Source organism: Microcebus murinus, chromosome 16, assembly GCF_040939455.1.
Source record: "Microcebus murinus isolate Inina chromosome 16, M.murinus_Inina_mat1.0, whole genome shotgun sequence".
NCBI classification, from domain to species: domain Eukaryota; kingdom Metazoa; phylum Chordata; class Mammalia; order Primates; family Cheirogaleidae; genus Microcebus; species Microcebus murinus.
The window spans coordinates 28,588,034-28,603,648 of record NC_134119.1 but is presented as its reverse complement, the minus strand read 5'-3'; the positions used below and the strand labels follow the sequence as shown (position 1 = coordinate 28,603,648).

General features: G+C 43.8%; 1 non-coding gene across 1 annotated transcript; it reads right to left on the bottom strand.

Annotated features, from left to right (window-relative positions):
* Positions 1-9,557: 9,557 nt before the first annotated feature.
* Positions 9,558-9,622, bottom strand: LOC142861488 (U7 small nuclear RNA). The gene has a single exon (XR_012912714.1). It is a non-coding gene; the product is annotated as a U7 small nuclear RNA (small nuclear RNA).
* Positions 9,623-15,615: the final 5,993 nt, after the last annotated feature.

Genomic DNA, 15,615 nt, shown 5'->3' with positions numbered 1-15,615 from the left:
CACTCTCCTCGATCCCTGTGTCCAGGCACACAGGCTTCCTGGATGCCAACCTTGTTCCAGCCTCTTGGCCTTGGCATTGCTTCCTGCACCCTTTCCCTTGGCCTAGGAAATTTTCCCTCCCTGCTCAGTTCAGTTTAACTACCTCTTTCTAGAGGAAGCCCACCTTGACTGGCAGACCAGGCTGGGTCTTGTGTCATAGCGTCTTAATGGTGCCACCTCCTTTCCTGGTAATACCTGTCACTGTTGTACTTTTACATGCATTGCTGCAATTACCTGGTGCTGACTCTACATTGGGACTGTGCGTTCCATGATGGCAGGGATGTATCACAGCTGTATCCCAACAGCGCCTGCACGTACGTTGTAGATGCTCAATTAAATGCTTGTTGGATTAATGGATGGATGGAATCCTCTTGGCAATCAGAGGAAGAAGCCCCTTTTACAGAGAAGGAACCAAAAGCACAGAGAGGTTAAGTAACATGCTCCAAGGTCATGCAGCCCACAAGCCAGAATCAGACGATGTCTGTCTGGGGATGTCTTCCTGCAAGCCGGGCCCAGAGGTGGGCAGATGGGGCTATGCAGAGATGCCGGACCATCTGGACAGGGAATGAGCCCCACCCATCCTTGTTTTCGACACAGGGATGGTGGTTTGTGTCTGTTTTCCTCAAGGGCAACTCAGGTGACCTTCAGGTTGGGGCCTGCTGAGTCCCAGGGGCCGGCTGGGTGGAGGGCCCAGTCTGGCCAGGCTGCTTTTCTCGCCCCTTTGCCCGGCCTGCTGGCTTCACGCACAGATTACAACTTCCCCTCCTCAGCTGTCTTACGCAGGCCACCTCCGGCTAGCCATTGTCTCATTGTTTGCTGAGGGAAGCTCCAGGAGGAAATTAACCTGCTGCTCACCCCAAGCAGGGAGTTTCACCCCCAGTCCCCACAGGGAATGCCTGGGGGCAGGGCAGGAGGGGTGGGGGTGGGGACCAGACAATGCAACAGGCTGCCTGGAAAGGAATGAGCTCCCCAGCAGGGAAATATGCAAGCAGAGCGGGTATTCACTAGCTACCTTCCCTGCATTTCCTAGGCCCTTCCTGGGCCAGACTGTCAAGGAGCCAGAGCCTCAGAGACAAGGGTATTGTCCTTAAAGACCCTGTAGCCTAGAAGAGAGGCTGTACAGGGTCTCAAAGTCTAATGCGGCAGGGACCAGGCAGGTGACAGAAATCTGAAGGCCTGAGTGAGTGACAGGGAGTGGTAGGACATAAAGGCAAAATGAAGCCTGTAGGAGCCTCTGAAGGAATTCTTGTCCTGGAGTGAAATCTGATCTTTAGTTGTCATGGCATCTCACACCTCCTACCCTCTGGGAACCCCTGACAGTAGCTGTAGCTGTAATGGCAGTTCCCAGCACAGACGGCACCCCATTCGAGTGCTCGTGAGTCACTCTGAAGCCTTGGGGACGCTCTTGGAACTGTGGGGCTGGGATTTTGTGGGGACCTGCTGCAGGTGCATTCGCCTTGCTCACTCAGACAGTCTGCAGTGAGCCGGACACTGGTTGCCCAGGTAGGAAATCAGTTCAATAACTCACCTTTTATTTCCTTTCTTCCCTTCACTCTCTCACTCTCCCACATCCCTCTGGTTTCCTGGGCTACTGGCACCCGATCCTTGTCTCAGGCTCTGCTTTTAGGGTAACCCAAATTAAGATAATGTCTAGTGTTCTTTCTGAACACCGTTTATGATTCTCACCTTATGTGATTCTAAGATCAATGCCTTTAACTCTCTGTGATTATGCGTTTTCCTGTATTAACCCATCTATGATTCTAGAATGATGTCACTCTAATGTGGCCAAAGTACGGTTATGGGCCATGAACGCAAGAAGTGTAATGTTCCATTTTATATAATTGAATATTGCTTCTCTTTAGTTCCTATTTCTTTTTCCTGATGCCAGAAAATGCAAACTTCAATAAAATCTAGACAAAAGCCAGTTTTTTCATATCCAAACTTGGTTGAGTGAATCAAGCTTTCCTCTTCCTCCCTTTTTTCCTAGATTGATTTAAGTCCTGGGCAGGTGGAGGCATCTTGGTGCTGGTGGAGGGAGGAGGGCGCTCTGTAACTGGTATTTCTCACGATGTGCCAGGCTGTCTGGCCCCCCAGTGTGACCCTGCCCCCTTGGCATTCACTGGGAATGCCCCACCCATGTTGATCCTTTGACTTCTGGGGTCAAAGACACACAGCTTGTTCCTTCTGGGCCACCAACTGTAAGAAGAGTCACATTCACTCCATTTCAGACACCTGAAAATATTCAGTCACTTTTTGTTCCTCATGGGGGCTTTGGTCCATGAATGCATCATTCAATCAAATATATTTGCTGAGCATCTACTGTGTGCTGGCGCTGTGCCAGGCGCTGAGGATGTCAAGATGAAAAGACAGGTATGGTCCCTTTCCTAATGTCATTTACAAGCCAAATGATGTGTGTATATTTGTTCACTTACATATTTTGATATCTATTATAAAGAAAACAAATAGGGTATGTAGAGAAAGCCTCTTTGAGCAGCTGTCATTTGAGCCAAGTGTAAGGTCAGGGGAAGCCACAAAAAGGCTCAGCAGGAAAGGGAGATGTCTGATTATATCTGTAACCGTAAAACATTTTGCAACATTGAAGGCGTCTCCTGCATTCCTTTGTACCCTTTCCCCCCATTGGTTAGCAGCCTCCATTACCTTCGATAGGGAATAATGAGGCAGAAGTGGAAGAAATTCCTTTTGAGACTCAAAGGCCAAGGATTTTGGTTTACAAAGAGTCGTGGAAATCTAGTCAAAGCCTTGAGTAATTTGAGAGTGTATAATTTATGCCATAAATAAGAGATTGAGAAGAATAGATGAGCCAAAATTGGTTTTCCTCTTTAGGAAGCAAGATAAAGATTATCTGGGAGGTGGGGAGAAGGGAAGTGTAGCAGAGATGTCCAGCTGTCATGCAATTATCTGACTTCCCCTGCTTCTAGAGCTGCAGCTGGCCACGTAGCCAGAGAGTACATTTCCCAGTGTCCCTTGCAGCTAGGCATGGCCACGTGACCTGGTTCTGGCAAAGGAGATGTGAACTGAATGGTGTGTGCAACTTCTGGGTTGTGTGTTGAAAGAAAAGAAGGAACATCCTCTGCCCACACCTTTTGTCCCCTTCCTGTCAGCTGGGATCTGACTTGGTGGCAGGAGCTGGAGCAGCTGTCTTACACCACAAGATGGAAGTCGCATGTTGTGGATGTCAGAGCAACGAAAGGGAAGGATCGGGGTCTCTGACGCCATGTGACGATACCAGCCCAGACTGCTTGCCCTCTACCGGTTAGTGAGAGGGAATTCAGCAGCTGAATTAGCATCCCAAGTGACGAAGAAGGTCAGGTACAGGAGGCTGGAGCACACAGACACTGGTGTGACTCTGAAAAACAGGACAGGAACCTCATGTAGCCTTGAAGGGCCCTGGAGCAGGACCCAGAGCCGTATTCCTGGGTGGAACCCAAGGAAGCCACAGCCTAGACACTTGAGTGGATGCTCAGACCTCCTGGACTAGGACTCTGTCTGAACACACAAGAGGTGCGGGAAGGAGGGGACCCGAAGGGGAAAGAGTGAAAGAAGACACTCAGAATTGACCAAGATTAAGTTTCTCCTCCTCAGTAGAATGGAGGCTATTTATTTTGGGTGTGGGCTGAGAGTTGTTTGTACCTGCTTCACATTTTATTATTATTATAGTATTATTCCTGGAGCCCAGCCCAGCAGTTACAGGAGCCTGAGTGGAGGCTGAGTTTTATCAATACATTTTTGCTGAACACCAGGGCCCAGGCTCAGATCCCAGCCCAGCCCCCAACTTGCTGGGTGGCCTTGAGCACGTTACATGTCTTTTCTGAGCCCTGGTAATCTCGCTTGGAACATAAAGGGGTTGGCCTGCAGGATGCTCAAGGCGGCTCTTTCTGCGCTGATGTTCTGTGGTTTTTCTCTGTGTCTGGCACTGAGGGAGTGTTCAGGACAAGTGTGATAAAGAGTCTCTGTTCCAATCTACGGAGAGACAAGACACAATCACACGACATACACACGTACACATACTTTTAAGCCAATGTGGTTAACCGAACATCACGGTAGCCTAGAGGCAATGTAGTATTAAGGTTTAGGACACAGGTACAGAGTTAAATCCCATTGTCACCAATATCTAGCTGGTGACATTGGACAAGTCTTGACTTCCTTACTTTTAAAAGGAGAATGATAATATCTACATTTAGGGCTCTCATGGAAACAAAATGTATGTAGAACACCAAGCTCAATGCCAAGTGCATAATGAGGACTCAGTAAATGCTGGTTGTTTTGATGAGGATTATGAATCATGGTAAGAACCAAGTGAAGATGGTCAGAGCTAGGAGGTCTTGAGTGTGGAACAGACAGATCCCTGAGGGCCTGGGTGTGGGGATGCTTTTCGAGGAGGCAAGCCATGAATGGTGTTTGGTTGTGTTAAAGGGTTAGCAGAGGGGACGAGGTGTCACCCCTCATGAGAAGGAGCAAACAGACACAGGTGGAGCTTGGCTTCCTCTTCCTGAGTTTTATTTTTCTCATTTGTAAAGTGAGCATAACAATACCTGCCTTACAGTGTTGTTGCAACAATTACTTGAGGTGGTATAAGTCAAGCTCCCATTAAGATGCCTGGCTCATGGAAAGTTTATCAAATTTCAGTTTCATTCCTTTCCCAAGAGAGGTTAACTCACAAAATACCAGGGCTAGAAGGATCCTCAAAGACTTTCTGTGGAAACGCCCACATCTATTCATGAACTGTTCACGCATCATTCATCAATCTATATAGTTTTCACTTACTCATTTTTTATACATCCATTCAAACACCAATTCATTCATCACCCATTCATCATCCATCTAGCCAAAAGTCCATCCATCCTTCACTCACCATCTATCCTTATCCATCATCATGCATTCACCGCCAACCACCATCCATCTACCTATCATCCATTCTATATCTATTCCTCATCAATCTATTTCACATCCATACACCCATTCAGCCAGTTACCCAACCAACCATCATTCCTCCATCTGTCTTTCCATTTATCATCCATCCATCATCCACCTATCCACCATTCTCCAGCCATTAGCCGTCACCACCTCTCGTGCATTCATTTGTTCCTCATTCATCCATCCTTCATGCATCTATCCACCTACTTATCCCTCAACCATCCATCCACCCATCCATTCATTATTCCATTCATCATTTATCCATCCACCATTTCTCCTGCATCAATTATCCAGCCAAAATCTATTCTTTATTTATTTCTTCACATCTACCTATCATCTACAAGCCACTCATCACTCACCAATTTATTCTTCATCCATTTCTCTTCCATAAATACTTCATTCACTCTTTCATTAAATATCTGTCATCCTTAGCCATGTCTATCATCATCCATGCATCTTCCATCTACATAACCACCTATAATTCCTCTAATCATGTCATCATCCATCTGTAGCCATCCATCCAGTCATTCATCCATTTGCACCTCATTTTCCCTATTACCTGCCGGGTAATACACACTAGGGATACAGACTAAATAAGCCATAATCTGTCCTCAAGTGGTTACAAATCTAGTAGAGAAAGACAGACAAGCCAGGAGGCGATTATACACAACATGATGGCTGCTATGCCAGAGGAATGAGTGCCCCAAGCACCCCAGGGGAGACCACACGGGAGAGAGCCACAAACTCCGTCTCAGAGTGAAGGGCTCACAAAGGGGGTAGTAGTTGAACTGGGTCTTGGAGGATGAATAGAAGTTCACCTGGTGTTTTTATGGGGGAAAATGAGTCCTAAAGCAGGGAAGTGACTGTGCATAACCACATGGAGAGTTATCAACAGGGCAGAGACTTATAACTAGGCCTCTAGCCCCCCAGACTAGTCTTGTTTCCACTTCCTTATGGGAAATAAATGGTAAACTACTTAAAGGAGGGCAAGTAAGCAAAGAAAACTCACCTCAAAGCAGTGGAAGAAGGCTGCTGTTTCAACATCTGACTGGGGATGGGGTGGAGAAGGGGATTTCCTTAGACTTCAGCTCCCCATTCAGGGAAAGGAAGAGCAGAAGCCCCAGGAACTGGTATGAATTTGGCAAAGGGCAGGAAAGAATGGCCTTGGGAAGGAGGGAGGGAGACAGGGACGGGTGGGGTGGGACCCACTTAGGCGTTAGCTTCTTAGGTAAAGTTGATCAGAAAAGAGACACTTAGTATTTCCCTGCTACCTTTACTCAGGTAATTAATAATAATATCATTACTACTCTGGCAGCTGTGTTTTATTAAGGACAGACCATGTATTGAACAGTGTGCTGTAAACTTTCCACTTCATTCTACCATTTTATCCCCCACCTCCAGCAACTTCTTGTCCCCATTTTATGGATGGGGCAACTACGTCTCTGAGAGGTTAAGCTAGGACTTAAACACAGTCCATGGGACTATAAATTCCATGTCCTTTCCCCTCTTCGATGCCTCTCTCTCCTTGCTTTGGGGTTGGTATATGGTTATGCCAGTCACTGAACGTGGAGGACAAGTGAGGAAGGGGAAGGGGGCGTAGGAAGAGGAGAACCATAGGTGACTCAGACACAGTATGCATTCACTGGAAGGTATGCATCATTGTGCTGGAGACTCTGTATCTCTAGGCTCTGAAACAGTGCTTGGCACATAGTAGGAAGTAAAAATTTGTTCTTGCTTGAATTCTTTTGCAAATAAATGGATTAACTGATTAGAATATAGGGTATATAGGTTTGTCTATTCTGACACAAATCCAAGGTAATAATAGCATAAAAAAGATAGAGGTTTTTTTCCTCCCAGGTCTAGGTATAAATAATCGAGGACTAGCTGGATGGTGTGGGAACCCCAGGCTTCTTGTATGTCGTAGCTCTGCCGACCCTGGGGTGTTGGTTCAGGGCTGCAGTCTCAGATGGCAACACGATATCTACACCATAGCCAACGGGCAGGTGGAAAGGAGATGGCTAAGTTGTTCACATCACTTCTGTTCACACCACACTGGTCAGAATTTAGTCACATGTCTATAACTAGCTACAAGGAGGAGGCTGGGAAATGTAGTCTTTATTCTGCATGGCTAAATGTACTGCTAAAAGTAAGCTGTTTTATTTACAGTCAGATGTTATTATTTATTTATTTATCTTCCAGAGGAGGAGAAAATGGATATGAGAGGCAACTAGTGGTCTCTGGCACAGAGATGTGTGGGCACCAATATTCTCTCTATCGCATGACATCTCCAAAGGGACATATATGATCTCTCCCATTAGACAGCAAGCTCCCAGAGGGCAGGGGGCTAGATCAATCACCCTGATGTCCCTGGAAGCTTCTAACTCAGAGTTAAGGAAGAAGGCTTCTCCAACCCTGGACAGAGCTTTGGTGATTTGATGGAGCCGGAGCAAGTGGGTTAGAGGGCTTCTGTCTGGTGATGACCAAAGTGGAGACTGCTAAAGGTCAGGCTGGGTGTCTGGGAGGCGCCAGCAACAGCAGGCTGAGAGAAGCAGGAAGGTGACTTGCAGGGGGGCAGGAGTGGGTGATAGGGCAGCGAAGGGTCTGGAAAGGAGGCTGCAGTGTGGGTGGGGGGGTGGGGAAGGAAGGGATAACTTAGTAATCACAGCTCTTCCCACAATAGAAAGCTCAACAGCTCACTAAGCATCTTGGCTTCCGTGTCCTCATTGGTGAGGACAGTTGGGTGGGGATAGGAGGGTGCCTTGGAATGCCACCGTCCCACTCCTGTCAGAGAGAACCATCACTGGTTTCCATCTCTCTTTCCTTCCTATCTCTGTCCCTTCCTTCCTTCCTCGATTGCTCTCGGTCTCTGCATATATACATACACATATATAAACATATATATGAAAATCTGAATATGTGTATGTCCTTATATGCATATATGTATATGTAATCCCCTGCTGTGTGCTGGGAGGCACCATGCTAGTCACTGGGCAACACAGCGGTAAGCAACCCACACAAGATCTTTGCCCTCGTGGAGCCTATGGTCAAGAGAGACAGATATTACACACATAAATGCACAAAGAACTGTATAATTATTACATGTGGTCAATGATTAGTGCTCTAAAGAATTACAGGATGGTTGAGAACATAATCTTTATTTGTTCGGGCATTCATTAAACGAATATTTAATAAGAGCGATTCTATGTGTTAGAAGATAATTTTTACAAAAGAATAAAATCATGCCTCTTGTTCAAATATAAAATAAACATGTGTCAAGGATTTTTATTTAACTCATTAATTTATGAGGGATCCAGGGAGGTGTTAAAAACTAGTTCAAAGGCAAATCCAAAGAGTAGAGACATATAGAGGTAATGGGGAAGGCTGAAATTAACTTGCTAAAGATGCAAAAGGGTTTTCTTCAGGGAGGACTTGAGGAAGTCAATGGCATCTCAAGCAGATAAAATTTATTTGCATCTCTATGGCAAGAATTATTTGTATTACCATCGATCATGGTAAAACTTACAGAGGTGTTCAATAGCTCAAAGATAACGAAAGATATCAGCCATTATGGAATCAGTTCACCTGGCCAGGCGTGGTGGCTCACACCTGTAATCCTAGCATTCTGGGAGGTTGAGGAGGGAGGATTTCTTGCGGTCATGAGTTTGAGACCAGCCTGAGCAAGAGTGATAACCTGTCTCTACTAAACATAGAAAAAATTAGCCAGGTGTCATAGTGTGTGCCTGTAGTCCCAGCTACTTGGGAGACTGAGGCAGGAGGATTGCTTGAGCCCAGGAGTTTAAGGTTGCTGTGAGCTATGAGGACACCACTGCACTCTAGCCCAGGTAACAGAGTAAGACACCCTGACTCAAAAACAAACAGGCTGGGCGCGGTGGCTCATGCCTGTAATCCTAGCACTCTGGGAGGCCAAGGCGTGTGACAATCGCTTGAGGTCAGGAGTTCGAAACCAGCCTGAGTAAGAGCGAGACCCCGCCTCTCCAATAAATAGAAAGAATTAATTGGCCAACTAATATATATACATAGAAAAAATTAGCTGGGCATGGTGGCGCATGCCTGTAGTCCCAGCTACTTGGGAGGCTGAGGCAGGAGGATTGCTTGAGCCCAGGAGTTTGAGGTTGCTATGAGCTAGGCTGACGCCACGGCACTCACTCTAGCCTGGGCAACAAAGTGAGACTCTGTCTCAAATAAATAAATAAATAAATAAATAAATAAAAGTAGAAAGAAATTAATTGGCCAACTAAAAATATATAGAAAAAATTAGCTGGGCATGGTGGCACGTGCCTATAGTCTCAGCTACTTGGGAGGGCTTGAGCCCAGGAGTTTGAGGTTGCTGTGAGCTAGGCTGATGCCATGGCACTTTAGCCAGGGCAACGGAGTGAGACTCTGTCTCAAAACAAAAACAAAACAAACAAACAAAAAGTGATTGCTTTTTTGGATATATAATAATAATAATCACATGAGAAAACTGCTGCTTGTTTCCTATCTTGGACAGACTAACCACTTAGTAATTTTTTTTTCCTTGAAATATCCATTGTTTTTTGTTGTTGTTGTTGTTTTTTTTTTTGTAGGGAATTTTCTAGTAAAAACTGGAAAACCTGCTAGACAAATTGTAAAAGAAGCTGTAAAATTTTTTTATTTGGTCATGGATCATTCTAAAAGCTGGACCCTGTTGTAAGACTTCTTTTCAGGTACATTTTTTAATGTTTGTTTTCTAAATGCTTAATTTTCTTTGAGACAATAAACACACACACATCAACAGCCAAAATAATTACAGATTATAGTAAGTGCTGTGTAGGAAATAAAGGCAGTGACACAATAGAGATTAACTTGAGAAGAAGGAAGGATTGCTTTAGATGAGGGATCTGCAAACTTTTTCTGTAAAGGGCCAGATAGTAAATATTTTAAGTTCTGTGGGACATACTGTGTCTGTCACAACTCAACTCTGACACTGTAATGGGAAAACTGCCATAGACAATACGTAAATGACTGTGTTCCAATAAAACTTTATTTATAAAAGCAAGTGGTTTGCCAGATTCAGATCATGGGCCATGTTTGCTCATCCCTGCTTTACATAATGAGGTCATGCAAGGCCTTTTCGAGGAGACGATATTTAAGATAAAACCTGCAGAATGAGAAGAAGCTGGTTTTGCAAGCAGACAGGATCAGATGTACAAAGGCCCCGAAGTAGAGAAGAGTTTGCTGTATCTGAGGAACAGTAAAAGGGCAGAGAGTGAGGGGAGAGTGTGGTAGGAGATGAGATCAGCCATCTTGTCAGGGGCTGGGCGTCAGGCAAGATCCGGCCAGTCACCATAAGGAATTTGGATTTTATTCTAAGAGCATCAGAAAGTTATTGCAGGGTTTTAAACAGGAGGGTGACTTTATCAGATTTTAACTTTAAAATGGCTATTGTACATTCGAGGGGGACAAAATAGATGGGTTACAATATGGGTTATATCAAGGAGGTTATTGTAGTAATTTGGACAAAAGATGATGGCGGATGTGAAAGATGATGAGATGGAGAGACATGGGCGGACTGAGAGGCATTTTGCAGGGTCCGTGGATAAGACCCTCTGACAGATTGGGTACCGGTGTCAAAGGAAGAGTCCAGGGTGACTCCAGGGCTTCTGGCATGAGCTGAGTAGAGTGGTGGTGCTGTTTACTGAGACAGCAAGAGTGCGGGAGGGACAAGTGAAGGAGGTGAGGAGGCTGAACCCAGAGTGACACTAATTAGACATCTGAGTGCAGGCGCCAAGCAGGCAGTTGGAGCTTGGGGGAGAGTTTGAGACTGGAGAAATATATTTGGGTTCCACCAACATATAGATGTCATTGAAGGCCATTAAATTGCATGTGACCACCCAAAGAGACAGCGGAGATTAATTTTTTAAAAAGGGGCAGAGACTTAGCCCTAAGGAGTCCACCATGTAGAGATCAGGAGGTAGAGGAAAGACCTGCAGAAAAGACAGAGAAGGAGTAGGCAGTGAGTCAGGAGGAAAGCCAGGGATGTGTGGCGTCCTGGATGCCAAAAGAGGAGAATTTTTGTTTTATTCCACAATCTTTAAAAAAGTGATAAAATGTACATAACATAAAACAGTATAATACCATTTTAAAGTGTACAGTTTAGTGGTATTAAGTATAATACATTCATATTGTTGTGCAGCCATCACCACCATCCATCTCCAGAAATTTCTGTCTTCCCCATCTGAAACTTTATGCCTATTAAACACTAATGCCCCATTCTTCCCCTCCCGTAACCCCTGAAAACCACCATTCTATTTTCTGTCTCTAGGACTTTGACTACTCTAGGAATCTCATGTAAGTGAAATCAGATAATATTAGTCCTTTTGTGCCTGGCTTATTTCATTTAACATAATGTCCTCAAAAGGTACATCCATGTTGTAGCTTGTGTCAGAAAGTCCTTCCTTTTTAAGGCTGAATAATATTCTGTTGTACGTATACGCCACATTTTGCTCATCCATTCACCTGTCGATGGACACTTGGGTTGCTTCTATATTTTAGTGACTGTGAATGGCGCTGTTAAAAACATGGGCGTACAAATATCTGAGACACTGCTTTCAATTATTTTGAGCATTGCTCATAATGTTTTATGTTTAATTTTGGGGGGAACTACCATACTTTTCCCACGGAGGCAGCGTTATTTTACATTCCCACCAACAGTGCACAGGGTTCCAATTTCTCCACATCCTTGCAACACTTGTTATTTGTTGTTTTTGTTTTTTGATAGTAGCCATCCTAATGAGTGTGAGGTGGAATCTCATTGTAGTTTTGATTTGCATTTCCTTAATGATTAGTGATGGTGAGCATCTTTTCATGTGCTTATTGGCCATTTGGATATCTTCTTTGGGAAAATATCTATGCAGGTCCTGCACTCATTTCTGAATTGGGTTTTTTGGTGGTTGTTATTGTTGAGTTTTAGGAGCTCATGATATTAATCACTTATCAGATATATGCTTTCCAAATATTTTCTTACATTCTGTGGGTTGTCTTTTTACTCTGTTGATACGGTCTTTCAATGTATAAAATTTCTAAATTTTCCTGAAGTCTAATTTGTCTATTTTTTCTTTCAGTGCCTGTGGTTTTGGTGTCATATTCAACAAATCATTGCCAACTCTGATATCATGAAGCTTTCTTCCTATGTTTTCTTCTATGAATCTTATAGTTTTATCTCTTACATTTAGGTCTTTGATCTATTTTGAGTTAATTTTTATACATGATGTAAGGTTATTTTTTGTATGTGGATAGCCTGTTTTCCCAATACCATGTGTTGAAAAGACTGTCCTTTCCCTCATTGAATGGTCTTGGCTGTCTTCTCAAAAATTATTTGACCATGTGTGTATTTTGTTCCATTGGTTTATATGTCTGTTCTTATGCTAGTATGACACTGCTTTGATTACTATAATTTTGTAATAAGTTTTGAAATCAGGAAGTGTGAGACCTCTAACTTTGTTCTTTTTCAAGATTGTTTTGGCTATTTGGGATCCCTTGAAATTCCATATGAATTTAAGGATGAATTTTTCTATGTCTGCAAACATCCGTGGGATTTTTATAGGGATTACATTGATCCTGTAAATTGCTTCAAGTGATATTGACATTTTAACGGTATTAAGTCTTCTAATTCATGAACAAGGGATGTCTTTCCATTTCTTTGTGTCTTTAATTTCTTTCAGCAACATTTTATAGTTTTTCCTGTACCAGTCTTTCACCTTCTAGGTTAAATTTACTCCTAAGTATTTTATTCTTTTTGATACCATTGTAAATGGAATTGCTTTCTTAATTTCCTTTTTGGATATTTTTATGATTAGTGTGTAGAAATGCAACTAATTTTTGTGTATCGATTTTGGATGCTACAACTTTCTGAATTCATTTATTATTTCTAAAAGTTTTTTGTGGACTAAGAAGAGTGTTTTAAGAAGGAAAATATATCAGTTAAGAGACTTTCACATGCAAGTAACAACACAAATCAGACTAGCTTATTATTGTTTTTTTTTTTTTTTTTTGGAGACAGAGTTTCACTTTGTTGCCCAGGCTAGAGTGAGTGCCGTGGCATCAGCCTAGCTCACAGCAACCTTAAACTCCTGGGCTCAAGCAATCCTGCTGCCTCAGCCTCCCAAGTAGCTGGGACTACAGGCATGCACCACCATGCCCGGCTAATTTTTTCTATATATATATATATTAGTTAGCCAATAAATTTCTTTCTATTTATAGTAGTGACGGGGTCTCGCTCTTGCTCAGGCTGGTTTCAAACTCCTAACCATGAGCAATCCGCCCACCTCGGCCTCCCAGAGTGCTAGGATTACAGGCGTGAGCCACCGCGCCCGACCTCAGACTAGCTTAAATAAGAATGAATTTATTATCATGTAGCAAGAAACTCAGATGTAGGGTGACTCAAGTGTTGGTTAACTGAAGGACATCATCAAGAATTAAGGGGTTTCTTTCCTCCCATCTTTCTAGCTTCCTTCATGGTTGTAAGATGATTGCCACAGATCTGGGCATCACATCCTCTCTCAACAATGTATAGCATGGCCAGGTGCAGTGGCTTATGCCTTTAATCCTAGCACTCTGGGAGGCTGAGGAGAGAGGATCACTCAAGGTCAGGAGTTCGAAACCAGCCTGAGCAAGAGCGAGACCCCGTCTCTACAAAAATAGAAAAAAATTAATTGGCCAACTAAAAATATATAGAAAAAATTAGCCGGGCATGGTGACACATGTCTGTAGTCCCAGCTACTTGGGAGGCTGAGGCAGGAGATGATTTGAGCCCAGGAGTTTGAGGTGGCTGTGAGCTAGGCTGACACCATGGCATTCTTGCCTGGGCAACAGAGTGAGACTCTGTCTCAGAAAAAAAAAAAAAGAAAGAAAGAAAAAAGAAAAAAAAAAGAAAAAGAAAAAAGGAGAGCAATGTACAGCAGCATAAAAGGGCCATTTCTTCCATGCATCCCTTTTTCCTTTTTTAAAGAAATCTTCCCAGAAACCCTTCCCTGAGCAGACTTCCTTCCATGTATCAATGGCTCCAAATAGGTCACGTGGGCATCCCTAAACCAATTACAGCAAGGGGAAGGAGACTACCATGATTTATTTGGACTAATTAGAATTGTCCCCCCAGAAAAGTGAAGATGAGAAGGATAAACAGGAGAACACAGTGAAGGCCTGCTAGTGCAGAAGAAGAGGAAAATGTTTGCTGGAAGGCAATTACATTACCTATTCTTAGTTTCAGCCACGAATAACCTACAAATGCTTTAAAATGGGTTAAACAACAAAGAGGCTTATTTCCTTCTTGCATTCACTAAGTCCTAAGGTAGGCAGTTCATGACTGGTCAGCCCCCTGTGGTTTTAGAGGCCCAGGCTCTTTCTGTCTTGTCATTCCACTGTGCATGTCTTTCATTCCCAAGTTCATCTCATGATACAAAGTAATAGGAAGAAGGAAGAGATGGAGGGGGTAGTCATCCCCTACTATTAAGGGTACTTCCTGGATGTCTGATCTGGCCTCCCTTCTACCCCCTAGCAATTTTCATCTCCCACCCTTGTACAAGGTGTGCTAAGTACCGGACACGTGGCAGCTAACCTGACTGTCAGGACTCCTCACCTTCTAAACTATGAGCTCCTTGAGGGCAGGGATTACTGCTGATCCATCCCCACGTGAGTGAACAAAGTACGGAGTCTTGATCACTGTCAACTGACTGAATGAATGAACAAATGAACTCTCAATGCTTAGCACAGGGCTTGATCCATGGTTTGTGCTAATAGTGCTCATTGAATCAATTAGTTTATAATGGGGTAAATGAATAAATACATTAATGTATGAATGAATGAACTCACAGTGCCTAACCGTAAATCTGATTACATAGCACATGCTAATGAATATTTTTTTTATTATTTAAAATTTGAATAATATATTCATAGAGTTCAAAAACTATGAAAAGGCACACAGGGAAGAGTCTCATTCATCCCACTGCATTCTCCATCTGTCTGGTCCCCATGACTTTGATCAGTTTCCTAGCTTTCCAGAGGTTCTTCATGCAAATATACATATGTTTATTCAAATGAAACCCATGATGTTATTCCCCCACGCCATGTTTGGTGGGGTAGCTGGGACTGAGCAGGCAGGAGCTGGGGTACAAGGTCAGAGGACTTGATCTGTTCATCCTCCTGGCCTTCTCAACACAGCCACTGTTCTGCAAGAATGCAAAATTGTACATCTGACCCTAAAACATGAATCAGATCCCTGAACCTATGCTCCATCTGAGTGGGGGCTCTGACCTCCCCCCATGGCCTGTGTGCCGGGGAGGCACAACCCCTCCCTGGGAAGGGATGGCCAGGTCCACTGCTTCCTAAGAGTGGGCAGCTACAACAGGTTGTACCTGAGCTGTTGTTCAGTGGGGTCTCATTAACTAAAGAACATCAAAGCCCAGAGCGAGAACCTTCCTCCCTTTCCAGTTTTCCTTCAACTTGTTACTAAGGAGAAAGTCTCCCTTGAATACTGGTGTGTTTTTAACACCTCTCCTAACACTTACTTCCCTTTTTAACAGAGAATAGGCCTCCAGAGCCTTCAGCAGGCAACCGGATCTGGCTAGAATGTAATGACATTGTTTTGTTTTCATTGTACTTATT